The 16,856-nt window shown below is 37.8% G+C and overlaps 1 pseudogene; it reads right to left on the bottom strand.

Annotated features, from left to right (window-relative positions):
* Positions 1-8,053: 8,053 nt before the first annotated feature.
* On the bottom strand, positions 8,054-8,151 carry LOC145593281 (small nucleolar RNA R71; annotated as a pseudogene).
* Positions 8,152-16,856: the final 8,705 nt, after the last annotated feature.

The raw sequence follows: 16,856 nt of genomic DNA, 5'->3' as shown, positions 1-16,856 counted from the left end.
TGAACGAGGTTTATGATTTTTCCTAAAACTCATTGGCGACTCCTACTTGTTTCTTACAAAAAAGAGTAATGATATAATCAATTCTAATTCAAGGTCCCCCAAACAGTCAGGAATTCAAATCCTAATACATCTTAACAAGTGTAAAGTCCTAGGCTTTTAAAGGGCCATGGGCATTTAAGGAGAAGGATCCCCTACGATGGGCACACCCTCCTTACAGTGGTGACTCCACTGGAGACTTAGAGGTTACAAGATTAATTTTTAGTTATGGTCCAAGGTTTCCAATACTAGGTTGCCTATGGGTTGTGACGGGAATTACCTTGGATAATCTTTAGTTAGAGAGCGAGACTTAAACGCATAATATCTTCATTTTTCACAAAAGTAAAAGCCAAACAAGCAACATTGCATCATGCATAAATCATAGCACACATAACCTTTGGGGATTGGCTCATAACACTAGGCTTCTATCCCGAAATCAATAACAATTATCCTACCCATATCGCCAACAAAATGTTGGGAGGGCTATGTCATGAGTCAATACGTTAAGTGATTGATTTGTGCATCGTTCCTTAAGATATGATACCTTTGGACACCCAAGCTTTTGACCTTAGAAAGGCATTATGTGAATCTTGGCTTATGGTATACTTATGTGATTATATGACTATATGCGACGTGTTTAGGATAGCTTTTTTAGTTTGGCTAGATTCCCAATTACGAAGTTGTCCCTTCGTAATTTTTAGTCACATTTGAAGGGTATCATAAAAAAAATCGTTAAAAAAAAAGAAGACACAAACATAAAAAATAAAAAAAATAAAAAAAATTAAAAAATTGCACGAGCAGGTGGCGCGCGCAACCCATGAAATTGCGCGACCACGACCAGTGCCAGAGCCAGGGATGCGCGCGTTTTCCGTGCGCAACCTGGTTACTTGCGCGCCTATACTGTTACGAAGATCCTTTTGATTCCTTAAGGACAATTGACTCGTACAAACAATATCATTATTAATGAATTGTTTAAAGGCGATGTTATCCATTTGAATGTATGTTGCGCCTTTTTGCTTTTTTCCTTTTTTCTTTTTTCTTCTAAACAAGCGTATCAATTTCTTTAACCTTTCGTACTTCCTTTAGGGTCGGTTTCCAAGCTTGGGAAAGAAGACTCTCGGGCGCTCGCATTATACGTTTACCATCAAACAATTCACCCCTTTCAAACCATTTTCCCTTAACAACTTACTCTAGTCCAACAACGACGTCAACCATAGAGAAACTCCAAGAAGAGATTATTCGTTTGAGAGAAGAAAAGGATCAAGAGGACGAGGAGAGAAGAATTAAGAAACTAGAAAAAGCTGAAAAAAAAAATGTCGAAGCTTTGGCCTTGCAACAAAAGATGGATGAACTATCCATAAAAGAGAAGTCGTTAGAGAAGCTTGTTCTTCGTTCCACAATAGGGAACAAATACTTTGACGTAGAAAAGTTTGCTCCTCCTACAGGACTCACTTTACCAGAAAAGTTCGTAGCTACGGACTTGCCAATATTGAAGGTGACTAATAATCCAAAAAATCATTTAATGAGTTTTACTGGCACCATGGCTTTAAAGGGAGTTGATCCTAAGCTTTATGCTTTGACTTTCCCTTTATCTCTAGACCCAGCCGCGAGAGAGTGGTAATATGAGCTAGATGTTAAGTTCAAGACATCATGGGAAGATGTAGTTTCGGCTTTCATCACCTAATATGAGAGTAACGTAGAGTTCAAATTAACTTTGCGTGAACTTGAAATGCTTAAGATAGGCAACGATGAAGGTTTCCTTGTTTTCTATGGTAGATGGCGAGAAAAGGCGGCCCACCTTGACCAAAGGCCACCTGAACTCGAGTTGGTACAAAAGTTCATTGATAATTGTCATGAAAAATACAACAAACATCTACACTACCTTGGTTTAGACACTTTTCAAAAGGTCTATTATGTGGCTACATACTAGGATTGAAGATGATCTTGCTAAAGAAAAGGCAAACAAGCCTCATCATCATCAACCTAAGAACAACTACAAAAAGGGGAATGATAACACTTCATCCTCTATTGATGTATTTGTGACTTCCATGCAATATAATAGCACAATGCGTTATAATGACCCTCGGAGAATATGGACAAAAGAAAGAAGGTTTACACAATTTCCTGTGAGCTATAAAGAATTACTAGAAAAACTTAATGAAAAAGGATTTCTTGCACCAACAGGGCCAACGCCACCCACTCCTCCAGAAAAAAGAAACTCTCAATGGGATGGAAATGCCTATTGTTCTTATCATAGAGGTATTAGACATGATACTGAACGTTATTTTGTCCCAAAGCATAAAATACAAGATCTAGTAGACGATGGGAGAATTCCCACGCCTAAACCCAACAACAATGTATCCCCATTGGGGACATTTCACATCGATGAGGATCATATGGGAAGCGATACGTTCAATCCTTTGAATTATATCACTCCCATAGGGAAGCCTATAACCACAACACTCGTAGGGGCAACTAATGAAGTGTGTGGGTTATGGGACGACGACTTTCAAGACTTATATGTCTCTAGGTATGCCGCCGTCCCACCTCCACCTTGTCTAAAAAGCGAAACAAGTGGAGCGCTTGATTGGGATCATTTCTTGGGGAAATCACAAGATCTATCAAATCTCTCTTTCGATGAACAATGGCTTCAAGCATAACTAATGGAGCATCTTGAAATGGAGGCACATTCAAAGCCTTTAGAAGAAAGTTGGTTCATTAGTCCTACAACTAACCCAAACGAGATTGATCATCTAACTCGTTCTGGGCGAGTTTATCAAACACAACCAAATGGATCTTCAACCACTCAAAATCAAGTTCAAAATCCAGTACTACCTCCACCTGAGGTGGAAGATCCATTGGTCAAACAACTTCGCCAATCTAAGGCGAATGTTACCATTTGGGAACTCCTAAGTACTTCTAAAGAACATAGGAATTCTCTTATGAATGCTCTAACGGCTTTGTCTATAAGTAAGGACACAACACCGCAGGATCTCATTAGCTTGCTTACTAGCGAAAAATCCGACAAATCAATCACCTTTACTAATGATGATTTTCCCTCAAAAGACACTACCCACAACAATGCATTATACCTAAACGTGGGGTGCAAGGGATACAACGTCCCTCTTACTTTAGTTGAAAATTGGTCTGCCGTAAATGTATGCCCATTACGAACTGCGAAATATTTAGGCCTTAATCCAGAAAAAGATTTTCAATCAACAACACAAAGCATTAGGGCCTATGACAATTCAAGGAGATCGGTGTGTGGGACTATTAAGCTACCAATTACCACAGGCCCAATATAAAAGATGGTTGAATTCCATGTCATGGACATTAAACCTACATTAAACCTTCTTCTTGACGTCCTTGGATACATGAGCTTGGAGCAATACCATCCTCGCTCCATCAAATGATTAGGTTGAACTATCAAGGTCTTCTTATGACTATACATGCTTCTCCTCTTAAAATAGCAATAAATGATCAATCACTTCTTGAAATAAACCATGATAATGATGAAGAGGACATGTGGGGATTCGCCGCGGAGGCAATTTGCACACTAGAAATGGAGAAAAGCCTTGAAGAACCATTCAAGCTTGATCCATATTCCACCCCAATAGTAAACAACATCTTATTCAAGAGTAGTTACTTTCCTGGGATGCCTTTGGGAATAGGAATATAGAAATCTCTTTTACTTCCTATCCCAAAGAAAAGCTTCTCTTTTAGATTGGGATATAAGCCAACCAAAGAAGAACTCGAGTCTCACGATGCTAAGATCAAAGCACGTAGAGACAATAATAAGAAAGGGATAATCTCTTTACTCCCATCCTACAATCAAACCCTCAACGGACAATTCGTTAGGGAGGGAGAAGATTACCCTTGGTATGACTTTCCAGAACCACTAGTTCTAGAAGGTATTAAGAAGCCTGGATTCAAAATATTCCACGATTGCTACTTCTTTAATGACGATTTCGAAATCGTTCTCTCAAAACACCCAACTCCAGGGTGTTGTGATAGGCAAGCATTTAACTTGCTATTTGGACTAGAGCAAAACCATGTTGCTAAAATGACTAATCAAAATGCCATCCAAGATGAATCTTCTGACCCAACCTCATTGATCACCCCTTTCAACAAAACCTTTGAGCATGGATGGAGAAAGACTTTCAAATGGATTAACCATAAAGGTGACAAGCTGGAGATCACCACAGGCGAAGGGGAGATGTTCGAAGAATCTGACGATGAGTCTAGTCTAGATTTTAAGGAAGCTAAAAATTTAGGCCTTATGGCCAAGACTGAGTCTTTATTTTCTAGCTCTAAGGATGAGGATGCCAAAAAGGATTCTCCTCTCAATGTACTTTCTTTTGATTTCAATAACATGAGCTCTATTTTCGAGTATATGCCTTCTCTTGAATCTTTTAAATGCTATAATAATCAATCTAATGAAGATGATAATAATAACAAACTGGTTGAATTAATGAATGAACGAGAACAAAAGAATTCTATAATTGAAGAAGCCGAAACAGTCAATATAGGAACTAATGAAAATAAGAAAGAAGTCAAAATTGGCTTAACATTAAATCCAGAAGAGCGATTGACCCTCTTTTTGATGCTTAAAGAATTCGAAGACGTATGGTGCTCGTGGTGGTGGTGCTCATGGTGGTGGTTGTTCATTGTTCGTTCCTCTCCTCTCCGTAGAAGGTTGATTGAAAAGGTTCAATCACAACTAACTAGAATTAGTGGAAGTTTAATCTATGCCTGTGGACCAAGTAGAGGAATCACGCTAAAGGTTTTTTGTCTCTATAGACACCTACTTTTGGCCTCCTGTCCCGACAGGAAGGGTGATGATGTTACAAAAACCCGTTCTTCATGCTAGATCAAAGTTGAAGAGTTTATGGACTATGAAATACATTATGAAGTAAGTTAAAACCCATATTTGAGACTAAGTTATTTTAGAACCTTTTCCGATTACTAATTAGGCCTAAAACATGCTCATACATGTTTAAACTTGATTAATCACGGAACCAAATGCGCCAAATGCAATGATTGGATCCAATGGATCTTACATTGATGAAAACCGAGCCAAACAGATAATCTAACCATAAAATTTTCATGTAAATCCTATATTGATGGATAGAAATTTCAAAGATCTTTCCAACGGTATATTATAAGCCCAATTTCTAGTTAAAACGAAGAAGTTATGATCAAAACACTAAACCAGGCCCTAAAAGCACTCCAACGGCTCTATCTTTTGATCCATAACAGATTGTAACCTAATTATAACGACATTGGAAAGTAGAAATTTAGATCTTTCCAATGATATCTCACATGCCTTAATCTAACTTTGCAATCAAAAGTTATGGAAGTTTTAAAAACGCGTTTTCGTATAAGGCAAACCGCACCGAGCACAACTTTGTGGCGCGCGCAAGTCATTGAGATGCGCATGGCACCCTGCACGACTCCTAGAGTTGCGCGCGCCACCTGACGCCGTGGCTCTAAAACCCTAAACCTAGATTCCTATGCCTATAAATAGGGGTCTTCGTTCAACCTTAAAGAGGGGAGAAAAATCAGAATTCTAAACCTTGAATTATGAAATCCCTAATCTCTCAAACCCTCTTACTATCATACTACTTTTCCTATCTCTTCCCAACTACTCTTCAACCCTAATCCATCCATTGAAGCCCTTGGAGGTACTAAGAAGAAAGAAGGTCCATAAACATCTAAGACGGAGATCTAAGCATGCAAAGAAGAACGGTTAATTTCCTAAGCACTTAGATAAATCACATTTCTTTTATTGTTTTAATAACTTTAATTGATTAATTAGTGTTGTTTGATCACTTTAAACAAACTTTAATTAAATAATTTCACATAGTATTCTTGCGTTAAATAAAGACTAGAATTGAATAATTAATTGATTGTATCACCTAAGTCAAGGTGAATCTTGTTTATTTTTGTTCTTTCACGAATGTTGATTAAATAAAAATAATTACTTTTGCAATGTAATTCCTACGTGATTAATGCGTGTAAATAAAATCAACTAACTTAGTTTTAGGTATCACGTTGCATACATTGTTCGGTGATGAAATTGTGAAAAAAGAAGAGCTAGTAGAGGCCGCACTAGGGCTAGAATAGCGGTTCCTTCCTAAAAGGAACTTTATTTTTGTACCCTCACTCCCGAACTCATTTCTAGTACACGTAGAACAATTTGGGCATGGGGTAAACTTATGATTCATGCTAAATATCCCTTGAATCCTACTTGGAAGAAAGGCATGAACGAGGTTTATGAGTTTTCCTAAACCTCATTGGCGACTCCTTACTAATTTCTTACAAAAAAGCATAATGATAGGATCAACTCTAATTCAAAGGTCTCCCAAATAGTTAGGAATTCAAATCCTAAAACACCCTAAAAAGTGTAAAGTCCTAGGCTTCAAAGGTATTATTATTTGTTCTTTATGTATTATGCATTGATCTTGGTGTGTAGATGCTTATAAATATGATTCATGCAATTCCGCTTAGAGTATCCAAACTTCTACAGGAGGAGGGCAGGAAGAACATGTGGCTAGGAAGAATGGGAAAGTTTTTTTAAGCTACAATTTGAATGAAATAAAATAGTAAGTTGTGATGAGGGTAGTGTAATTTGAGCATGAACAAACCTTTTTTCTTAATTTATTTTTGTACTCAACTGGTGGTTTCCATGTCCAACACGTGCATGATGCAAGTATTCATACCGGTTTTGATAGTACCTCCAAAATCTCCTGATGATGCGCATTAGTTTTGCCTAACCATGAATTTGAAGAGGAGGAAATTGTGCATGATTGATTCGTTGTACCCTGATCCGTTTGAGCAACATGTACATATAGTTGATATAATGGTATGATTTTGAATTGCATAATAATAAACTGCTGCTAGCACCTTTTCATACTGTGTGTGGGGTGAATGTTTGACATGATTTGACATGATTTATCTGTTTTCAGTTAAGTGGCATTGATGTACTTTTCAAGCTCAATGATCGTAACTGGAAAAAGGGGCTCATAAATAAATGGACGTGATCTATAATTAAGGTTATAGGACATACTGATCCATGAGTATTCAATTTATGGTGTTTATGTCAAAATTATGCATCTTAATGAAATTAAAACCTGGAATTTAAGCATGTATAGAAATATGCACTTGATTTTTCGTCCTATTGCAGGGTTTTCATGCTTACGGCTATCAAGTACTGTGCAAGGAGATTTATTTCTCGGTTTAGTGCAGTGAAGAAAATGGTTGTTCATTTTTTCTTGGTAAAATGTCAGCTGCTTGTATAGTGGATGACTTTGTACATTCCATTTTGCAGGGAAAGATCATAAATGCAAGAGCAAATTTGTTTCTCGAAGATGCACAATGCAATGCGAACGAGTTGAAAGACAAGGTGGAGGGTATCATTCCATTGGTCAGGAAGACAAATCGTAAGCATTAGGTATCATATAGATGATGTTACAATTATCTCCTGTACAAAATCTTTAAAAGTCTATAGACTAATGTAGCTTAGCAATTACAACTTTGGTAATCCGAGAGTAGCATGGATGCTAATCTTAGAGTAGCATTAGCAATTATAACTTTGGTTATCTTAGAAGAAGAACGAGAAAGCATGGGTGCTAATCCGAGAGTAACATTAAAGGATTTGGGGACTTCGGGAGAATATAGGTTCAAGATCGGGATTGCTCCCCCTACAACTCTGGCAAACAATTTCGAGATTAGACCGGCGATGATTACATTGATAGAGAGGCAACAATTTAGTTGAGCCAAGCATGAGAGTCCTGTCAATCATCTTAAGGAATTTGAGAAATATTGCAATACCATTAAGGTGAATGGGGTTACTCAAGAATTCATCCGCATTTAGCTTTTCCCTTTTTCTCTCATTGGGCGTGCCTTGGAGTGATTGGACAAGGAGGTGAAACCAAACTCCTTAAGGACGTGGGATGAAGTGACAAAAGAGTTTCTATCTCATTTCTACCCACATAAGAAGACGGCCGAAGCAAGGACACTCATCCAAAGCTTCAAGCAAAAGGGGAATGAGAGCTTATGTGAGGCATGGGAAAGGTATAAGGAGTATCAAAGAGAGTTCCCACATCATGGGATTCCCACCTATCAAATAATCCAAATTTTCTATGGCGGTCTAAGCCCACAAGGAAAATCTTGCCTTGATGCGGGAGCCGGAGGACCTATCATGAACAAGACGGAAGAGGAGGTGGTGGACATAATTGAAGATGTAGTAAGGCATTACATGGATTGGCAAGAAGGTGAGAGGGAATCAACAAGCAAAAGCGGTTCTACGGTGTATTCGATAGACCAACTTAATGCCATCAACAACTTGTCCTCACAAGTATCAAATTTGGGGAAGGAGATAACCTCAATCAAAGAAAATCTTAAGAGTGCTTTGTCACAAGCACCAATTCTTTTCTCCCACAATAAGGGGAGAGGAACATCCTCTAACTCTACTCCTCTTTCATCTTCAAATAATTTGCCCAATGGTTGTCTATTTTGTGATATTTGTGGGTCATATGAACATGATGCTTCCAATTGTCCTCATGCTTTTGTTAATAATTGTGATGATGTTGATAATAATGAGAGTGAACATGTGAATTTTGTTTCAAACAACAACAATGGGCCAAGATTTGATGGCCAAAGGAAGAATGGGAATAGGAACTTTCACCAACAAGGGAACTATGACAACTATAACCAAAATGGAGGTAACTATAACAATCAAGATTATAGTGGTCAAAGTCAAGGTCAAGGGTATGGGAACAAAAACCCAAATCAAGGTTATGGTAACCATCACAAAAACTATGGCCAAAATCAAGGCCGGGGTAATTAGAACAACCAAAATAGGGGCAATTTTCAAAACAACAATCAAAGGGGACTCCCACCCGGTTTTGCTCCAAGAACTCAAGGCAATGGTGATAATTCCTATGCCCAACCTTCATATTCTAGATCTAACTTGGAGGAAATCATTGAAAATCAAATAAAAAATCTTGAACACATACATGACAGTAAGTGACAAAAAGTTCAATGAGATGATGACACATAGCAAGATGCTATAGACAAAAATCACTCAATTAGAAAACACCTTGAAGGAGAGTGCTAGTCCTTCCTCTCTACCCTCTCAAGGGATTGGTCCTATGAAATCGGTTTATTCAATCACAATTAGGAGTGGTTAGGTCCTTGAAGAAAGTATTTCTAGGAAAAGTGAGGAGGGTGAGAAGGTGAGTGATTCGTGTACGGAGGAAGAGCATGATGTATCAAGGAGAGAGAGTAAGGATGCCAAGCAGAAAGCGAAAATTGAAGAAAATAAGCAAGAGGATGTGATCAAACCCAAGTTTCCATACCCTTAAAAGTTCTTGAGGAGAAAAATTGATGATCAATTTGGGAGATTTCTACATATGCTTAAGAAGATTCATCTTCTCATCCCTTTTACTGATGCTTTGACACAAATGCCCAATTATTCAAAGTTTCTTAAGGAGATATTGAGTGGAAAAAGTGTTGGGTTTCGTGATGTCCAACACAACGCAGAAACAAAACCCGACCCCAAGACCCGCACATAAATAAATGCAACTAAACATAAGCATATTAATTAACATAATTAATAACATGATTAACAAAGAAAAGGAAAGACGATTTTACCCTTCTAGCATGCTTCGCTTCTTCAAGAGCTCGTACTTGAAAAGCTACTCCAGTTTCGCAAATGTGAGAACCACCTGCGAAGTCCACCCACAAGCACAACCCAAACGGCCCATACCCCGGAGCTTATCCGGGGCTAGACCAAAAGAACTTAGAGCATTATGAGCGAAAGTGTTCACCCTTTTGGTGATCCTTTCAAGCTCACAACTCAAAATGGGTTTTCTCAAATCCCAAAGCTTGGTATTTATAGATAAATCCTATGAAAATTCCTCTCTCCCATAAATGTGGGAGAATTAGTAAAATCCTCTTTTTCAATTTTAATTAAAATATAAAATCAAAAGAAAAAGGCAATGTCGCTATTAAGAATCAACAAGTGGCATAGAAGAGAGAAGGAGTAGGTGAGGACTACAAGGGGAGGGGACCAAATCCCTTGCTACACAAGCTTTCCTCCCAAACCGGCACCCAACAAGCACGGGCCTATCCCCGCATGCCAACTGGCGCGCCTGGTCTTGGGTGCCAAGGATGCCTCGTTGGCGGCCTGGCCCCTTGGCTGGGCTTGCCAGCTTGGCGCAAGGCTGCTGCCTCGGCCTAGTAAGCTTGCGCGCTTCCGAGCTGTTGGGCGTGAGGTGGTGCACGTATCGCTAGCCGCAGCTAGCAAGGCCTAGCATGCTGCTGGCATGCTAGCATGCGATTCCCCGTACCAGCCAGCGTTGCTAGCGGCCTCGGCTTAGTGCGGTACCCATGCTAGCAGCCATGCCCCTAGCTAGTCATTCCGATCACTTCACCTTAGTGAATAATTTGCTTTCTAATAACTCTGAACCCTCTATAGGAATAATACACTTGTTCGAAGGACACCATTTCTATCAATCTTCCACTTGTCCTTCCGGACAAGTGCGACTTTTGTGTATAGCCTATTTCCTATGTCACTTAATGTCTCTTTATGAACTATAAGGTAACATTATTCGTCATCCTTATTATATCCAAAAGTTTTTTTTCGATATCTGAGTTTGACTGTCAATAAGCAGATGATTTCTAAAATTCATCTGAGCACGGCCATGCATTTTCACAGTCTCGCTCATTGAAAGGTCGTTTAAATAACAAAGACATGTTCCCTATTTATTTAATAGGGGGACATTCCCAGTCTTATACTGTAAGCTTCTCTTACTAAGAGTACCTAGCCGTCCGAGTGTTGCCATTATAATCCCCATGTACGACAGACATTTGACAGACTCAAAACAGACTAGTACTCAAACAACAAAACTTGCAATACTCATGGTCGAGGAAAAAGGTTCTGATAGTCATAATTAGAAATTTACTTATGACGATTTTTAATCTTTTAAAGTATTCTCATAGGTCTATTGTAGGGAATATTTCAAGCATCCCACACTTGAGCCCCACTGTGAACATACACTTAAGGATGGTGGCGTCCAAAGGGAAGGAAGCTAGAGCAAAAGAGTCGCCAACAAGTTTCATGAACTTGTAAACCGTTAATAGGGTGAAGGTTACACCCCTTAACGATCCAGGAGATCGTTAACTCCAATAGGTCTGGAACCATGACTGGAAGTTCGGGGATGAAGGTACAAATCCAACCTAAAAAAGATTGAACTTGCCCTAAAAATAGACCTCTACTTTATTCTTCTCGTATTCATGTGCGCTTTTTGACTAACATACAATTAATAGGTTAACCTTAAACTTGTTTATCTATGTTGGTTGAATATAATGCACAAACAAGACTATTATTGGCGACCACTTGAATCATAATCATATTAGCCTAAACAAGATTATTAATTATCTTATTAAGCGTGATTATAAGTACAAATTCCCTTTAAACATGCATAAAAGGCGTGATCAAGCAATAACAATAAATAAATATAATATCAAGAAACATAATTAACAATCACCATAATAATATTCTCAATCTCAAAGCATAATAATATTAGCAAGATCCTAGGCATGATACTAACAAGATTAATAACAAACCCTAGCATGTCACTAAACATTAAAGATCAATTAGCCCTAACATGACACTAACATGATATTAGGAAAGAAATAGGAAGCATCGTAATAATATACATGATATCAAATCTTAGTTATTACCCTAAACATGATACTAGGAATCATAAAGACATCCTAACATGATACTAAGAATTAATAAAATAATCTAAGCATGATTTCTATATCAAAAGATCAATAATTAAAGTAATTAAATCACTTACTTGGATGCCTCGTATCTCTTTCTAATAACAAAATACACACGTTAGTAACTTCAAGGAAAATAATAAAACAAACAATTAATTTAAATAATTGAAATAGGAATTTGGGACCAAACCCTCAGAAATTATCAATCTTTCACGTCTAGGGCAAAGGCAACTTTGAACTTGGCTAGGTGTGTCTATAACTAATGTGTGAGGAATTTTGTAAGAGGGATGGTTTAGAAAGAGGGAGAAAGAATAAGCTTCTAGCTTTTTTAGAGAGAGAATAGAGAGAGATGATGGTTGTGAATGATTAAAAACGGGGAGATACGACCCCTATTTATAGGAAAAATACTACGGGATCAAAGCAATTCATATTCGGAATAAAATACCTCCTGTCGCCAACGACAGGAGTCAACGCCAGGCGACAGACCTGTCATTTGGCGCTGAGATAATTTTTTTGCGGATTTTTTTTTATCATATCTTTTGATCCAAAAGTCCAAATAAGTCATATAATATGTCGTTGGATAGATCTTGAAGTCTACTTTCCAACCTAATTAGAATCAGATTAAAATATTTTGTATATTAAAAGATATGGCCGAAATAGTGGAAGGGTGTCAGTTTTGGATAGAGTTTTGTATTCCTTTCATATCTTTTTCATTATAGCTCGGAATTAATATTATAATATATAATTGGAAAGATAATTTCAAGATCTATCCAAACATATAAGGTTTGGATAAAGATTATAAGGCACAAAAATAATATCTGACTGTCATTGAACATCTTTAAATTCGAATAGGATTAGGACTTAAAAAAGGAAAGTTTTATTCAATTTCAAATTCTTAGATTTTATCTTTTCAAAAAGGATAATTAAGATCTTTTAGAAACTCATAGAAGCTTCTAATAAATCCTAATTAGTTTAGGAATAAGATTAAACCTTTGGACCCTCCACATGATCATTGGGTCGTAGGTAAAATCCGGTTTGGACCCAGTTTAGTATTTTGGCCATAACTTCCTCATTATTCATCAGAATTGGGCTTAAAATATATCATTGGAAAGCTCTTTTCGAGCCCAACCCAACTACACTATTATTGGACCCTTATCATTGACCAAACTAAACGGGACTGGACGTTTTCATAAATAGAGTATAAGAAGAAATATTTTCAAAAACAGAAAGAGAAATATTTTAATAAAAACAACCATATCACTAGACTTTTCACACTTTCACTTCGTTCAATAATCAAATGACGTGAAAGGTATTCATCACTGGGTTTGGTTTTGGGGAGACACATTTGGGTGTCTACATCTATCTAGTATGGTTCTAAACCAATACCTGTGCAAATGATTTATGAAAATCATGTCCTTGTAGCACAAGAAACGGTGCTATAAATCATACTACACACTAATCTCAAGTGTTCATTAATCGTCCAACATTTAAATGACCTTGATTAGGGATAATTTTTTATTATAATATTCAACGTTCACTTAATAGGTGTTTCTTTATCCAAGACATTGTCTTGATACCCTATTTTGAATATTCTTAAAATCGAATAATGGACTCATTATTTAATTCTAAACCACAATTAAATAGAAATGGAGTGATAAAAATCACATAAAATTGAATTTCTCCGAAAGCTGAATGGTTCAACATAGTGTTTTACATTAAAATATCCGAAATTAATTAAAACACAAAACTAGGGAAATCAAAGCCAATCTCCAACTTGCCTGATTCCCATTGCCTCAACGTGCTTGTTGTGTTTCACTTGAGTCAAAGGTTTAGTGAGTGGATCGGCTACATTGTCGTCCGTTCCAATCTTACAAATTTTGATTTTACCTTCGGACTTCCATTCCCTTATCATGTAAAATCGCCTCTTGACATGTTTGACCTTCTGATGTTCCCTTGGCTCTTTAGCTTGAGCAATAGCTCCATTATTGTCATAATAGAAGTCTATTGGACCCTTGATAGAGGTTATAGCATCAAGTTCACCAACGACCTTGCGAATCCAAACTGCCTCCTTAGCAGCTTCAGAAGCTGCCAAGTATTCAGCTTCACTTATGGAATCTGCAGTCGTGCTTTGCTTAGAACTCTTCCAACTAAACGCTCCACTATTTAGACAGAATATGTATCCTGACTGCTACTTGAAGTCGTCTCTGTCTGTTTGGAAGCTTGCGTCGGTGTAACCTTCAACAACTAATTCATTAATTCCACCACAGATCAGGAATTTATCCTTATTCCTTTTCAGGTACTTTAGGATATTCTTTGCCGCAGTCCAATGCGCCTCTCCCGGGTCTGGTTGGTATCGGCTCGTAGCACTTAAAGCATATGATACATCTATCTTAGTAAATATCATGGCATACATAAAAGATCCAATAAGCGAAACATATGGAATCTGATTCATCCTTTCCCGCTCATCAGGTGTCTTTGGACTCTACTTCTTGCTTAGGGTAATGCCATGTGACATGGGTAGGTGACCTCTCTTGGCCTCTTGCATATTAAATCGTGCCAGTACCTTATCGATGTAGGTAATTTGGATCAATCTAATCATCTTTTTTGATCTATCCCTATAGATCTTGATGCCCAATATGTACTGTGCCTCTCCCAAGTCTTTTATTGAAAAACATTTTCCAAGCCAAGCCTTTACAGACTCTAGCACTAGAATGCTATTTCCAATGAGCAATATGTCATCGACATATAAGACGAGGAAGACGATGTCACTTCTACTGACCTTCTTGTAAACACAAGACTCATCTGGATTCTTAATAAAACTAAACTTGCTTATGGCTTCATCGAATCAAAGATTCCAACTTCTGCTTGCTTGCTTCAACCCATAAATGGATTTCTTAAGCTTGCATACCTTCCTAAAGTTGCTTAGATCAACAAAACCTTCAGGTTGTGACATGTACACAATTTCTTCCAAAATACCATTTAGGAAGGCGGTTTTGACGTCCATCTGCCATATTTCATAATCGTAATAGACATCGATTTCTAGGATAATTCGGACGAACTTAAGCATTGCAACTGGAGAAAAGGTTTCATCATAATCAACTCCGTGAATTTACCTGTAACCTTTTGCTACCAGTCTAGCTTTGTATATAAATAAATTTCTATTTTCATCTTGAAAATCCATTTGCAACCGATAGGCGTGTAACCTTTGGGCAAATCAACCAAGTCCCATACTTGATTTTCAAACATGGAGTTCATCTTAGATTTCATGGCTTCTTGCCATTTAGCAGAGTTGGGGCTCGTCATATCTTGCTTTTAGGTCGTAGGCTCATCTCCATCCATAACTAGGATGGCTTGATCCTCGGTTAATACAACACTGAGATATCTATCCGGCTGAGACCTTGGCCTTTGGGACCTACATAGGTCGTAGGGTAATGGACTGAGCATTTGCATTGTCGGTTTAACTTTGCATAGTTTGACCAACGTCAACAGATGTTGTTTGAGCACTTTGAATTTGTTGCTCGTCCTCTCGAGCTTCATCGAGTTCAATTTTCCTCCCACTTGTCGATTTGGAAAGGTGTTCCTTCTCCAAAATGACACCATCGTGAGAAACAAACACTATGTTCTCGAATTTGTTGTAGAAGTAATACCCCTTGGTTTCTTTTGGATATCCCACAAAGAAACACTTGTCAAATTTAGGGTGAAGTTTGACAGAAATTAATCTTTTGACATATGCTTCGCATCCCCAAATCTTGAGATAAGACAACCTTGGAGGTTTCTTCGTCCATAATTCATATAGAGTCTTTTCCAAAGCTTTTGACGGAGTATGCTTCAGTGTTAGTGTCACAGTTAGAAGTGCATGTCCCTAGAAAGAGATAGGAAGACCACTAAGACCCATAAATGATCGTACCATGTCTAGTAAGGTTTGATTTCTCCTTTCGAATACTCCTTTCCATTGTGGAGTTCCTAGAGGTGTCAATTCTGAAAGAATACCATGTTCTTTCAAGTGGTCATCGAATTCATGACTCAAATATTTGCCACCTCGATCCGATCGAAGGGCTTTGATATTCTTGCCAAGCTGGTTTTCAACTTCACTTTAAACTTCTTCGAATTTCTCAAATGATTCAGATTTGTTTGACATAAGGTAGACATATCCATATCTACTATAGTCGTCCATGAAGGTCATGAAATATCGATAACCATTCCTTGTGGGTGTGCTCATTGGTCTGCATACATCTAGAGCTGTCAATTCGGGTAAACAGGTCGGGTTTGGGTCGGGTAAGAGTGGGTCGGGTCAATTTGGGTTAATGCCGAAACCTATGTGAGTCGGTTTTGGGTTGGGTGAATAATAGGTCAGATTTAATTCGAGTTAAAACGGGTTAAAACGGGTTAGGGTAATTCTCGAGTTCAAGTCGGGTTCGGTTCAAGTCAATAATTTGCGGGTTAGAATCAGATCGGGTCATTCTCGGGTTTGATTCGGGTTCGGTTCAAGTCAATAATCTGCGGGTTATAATCAAGTCGGGTTATTTTCAAGTCGGGTCATTCTTGGGTTCAAGTCGTGTTCAGTTCAAGTCAATAATTTACGAGTTATAATCAGGTTGGGTCATTTCCAAGTCGGGTCATTCTCGGGTTCAAGTCAGATTATGTTCAAGTTAATAATTTGCGCGTTACAATCAAGTCGGGTCATTTCCAAGTCGGGTCATATTCGGGTTCAACTAACTATAGATAGATAATTATCATTTTTATCAAGATAATTATTTCCTTTGACTATAATATATATGGCAACATACTAGGGAACTATAGTCTATTATTTAGGAAGATAATTATCTCCTTTGACCATACAATAAATATATACTATATTTAACTCTTAAATTTGGGGATGATGCTCCTTTCTTTTGGTGGCATGGACCGACTTGGTCTCCCTTAACATGTTTTGCTCAACAATAATAAGGTGGTCTAAATTGAATTTAAGGTGATTTGAAATCAGGTCAGGAATAATTTGGGTTGAATTTAGGTCGGGTGAATAACAA

This window comes from Chenopodium album, chromosome 18 (assembly GCF_948465745.1).
Source record: "Chenopodium album chromosome 18, dcCheAlbu1.1, whole genome shotgun sequence".
Lineage (NCBI taxonomy): Eukaryota > Viridiplantae > Streptophyta > Magnoliopsida > Caryophyllales > Amaranthaceae > Chenopodium > Chenopodium album.
Note: the sequence above shows the minus strand (reverse complement) of the source record. Positions and strands in the feature narration are given on the sequence as shown.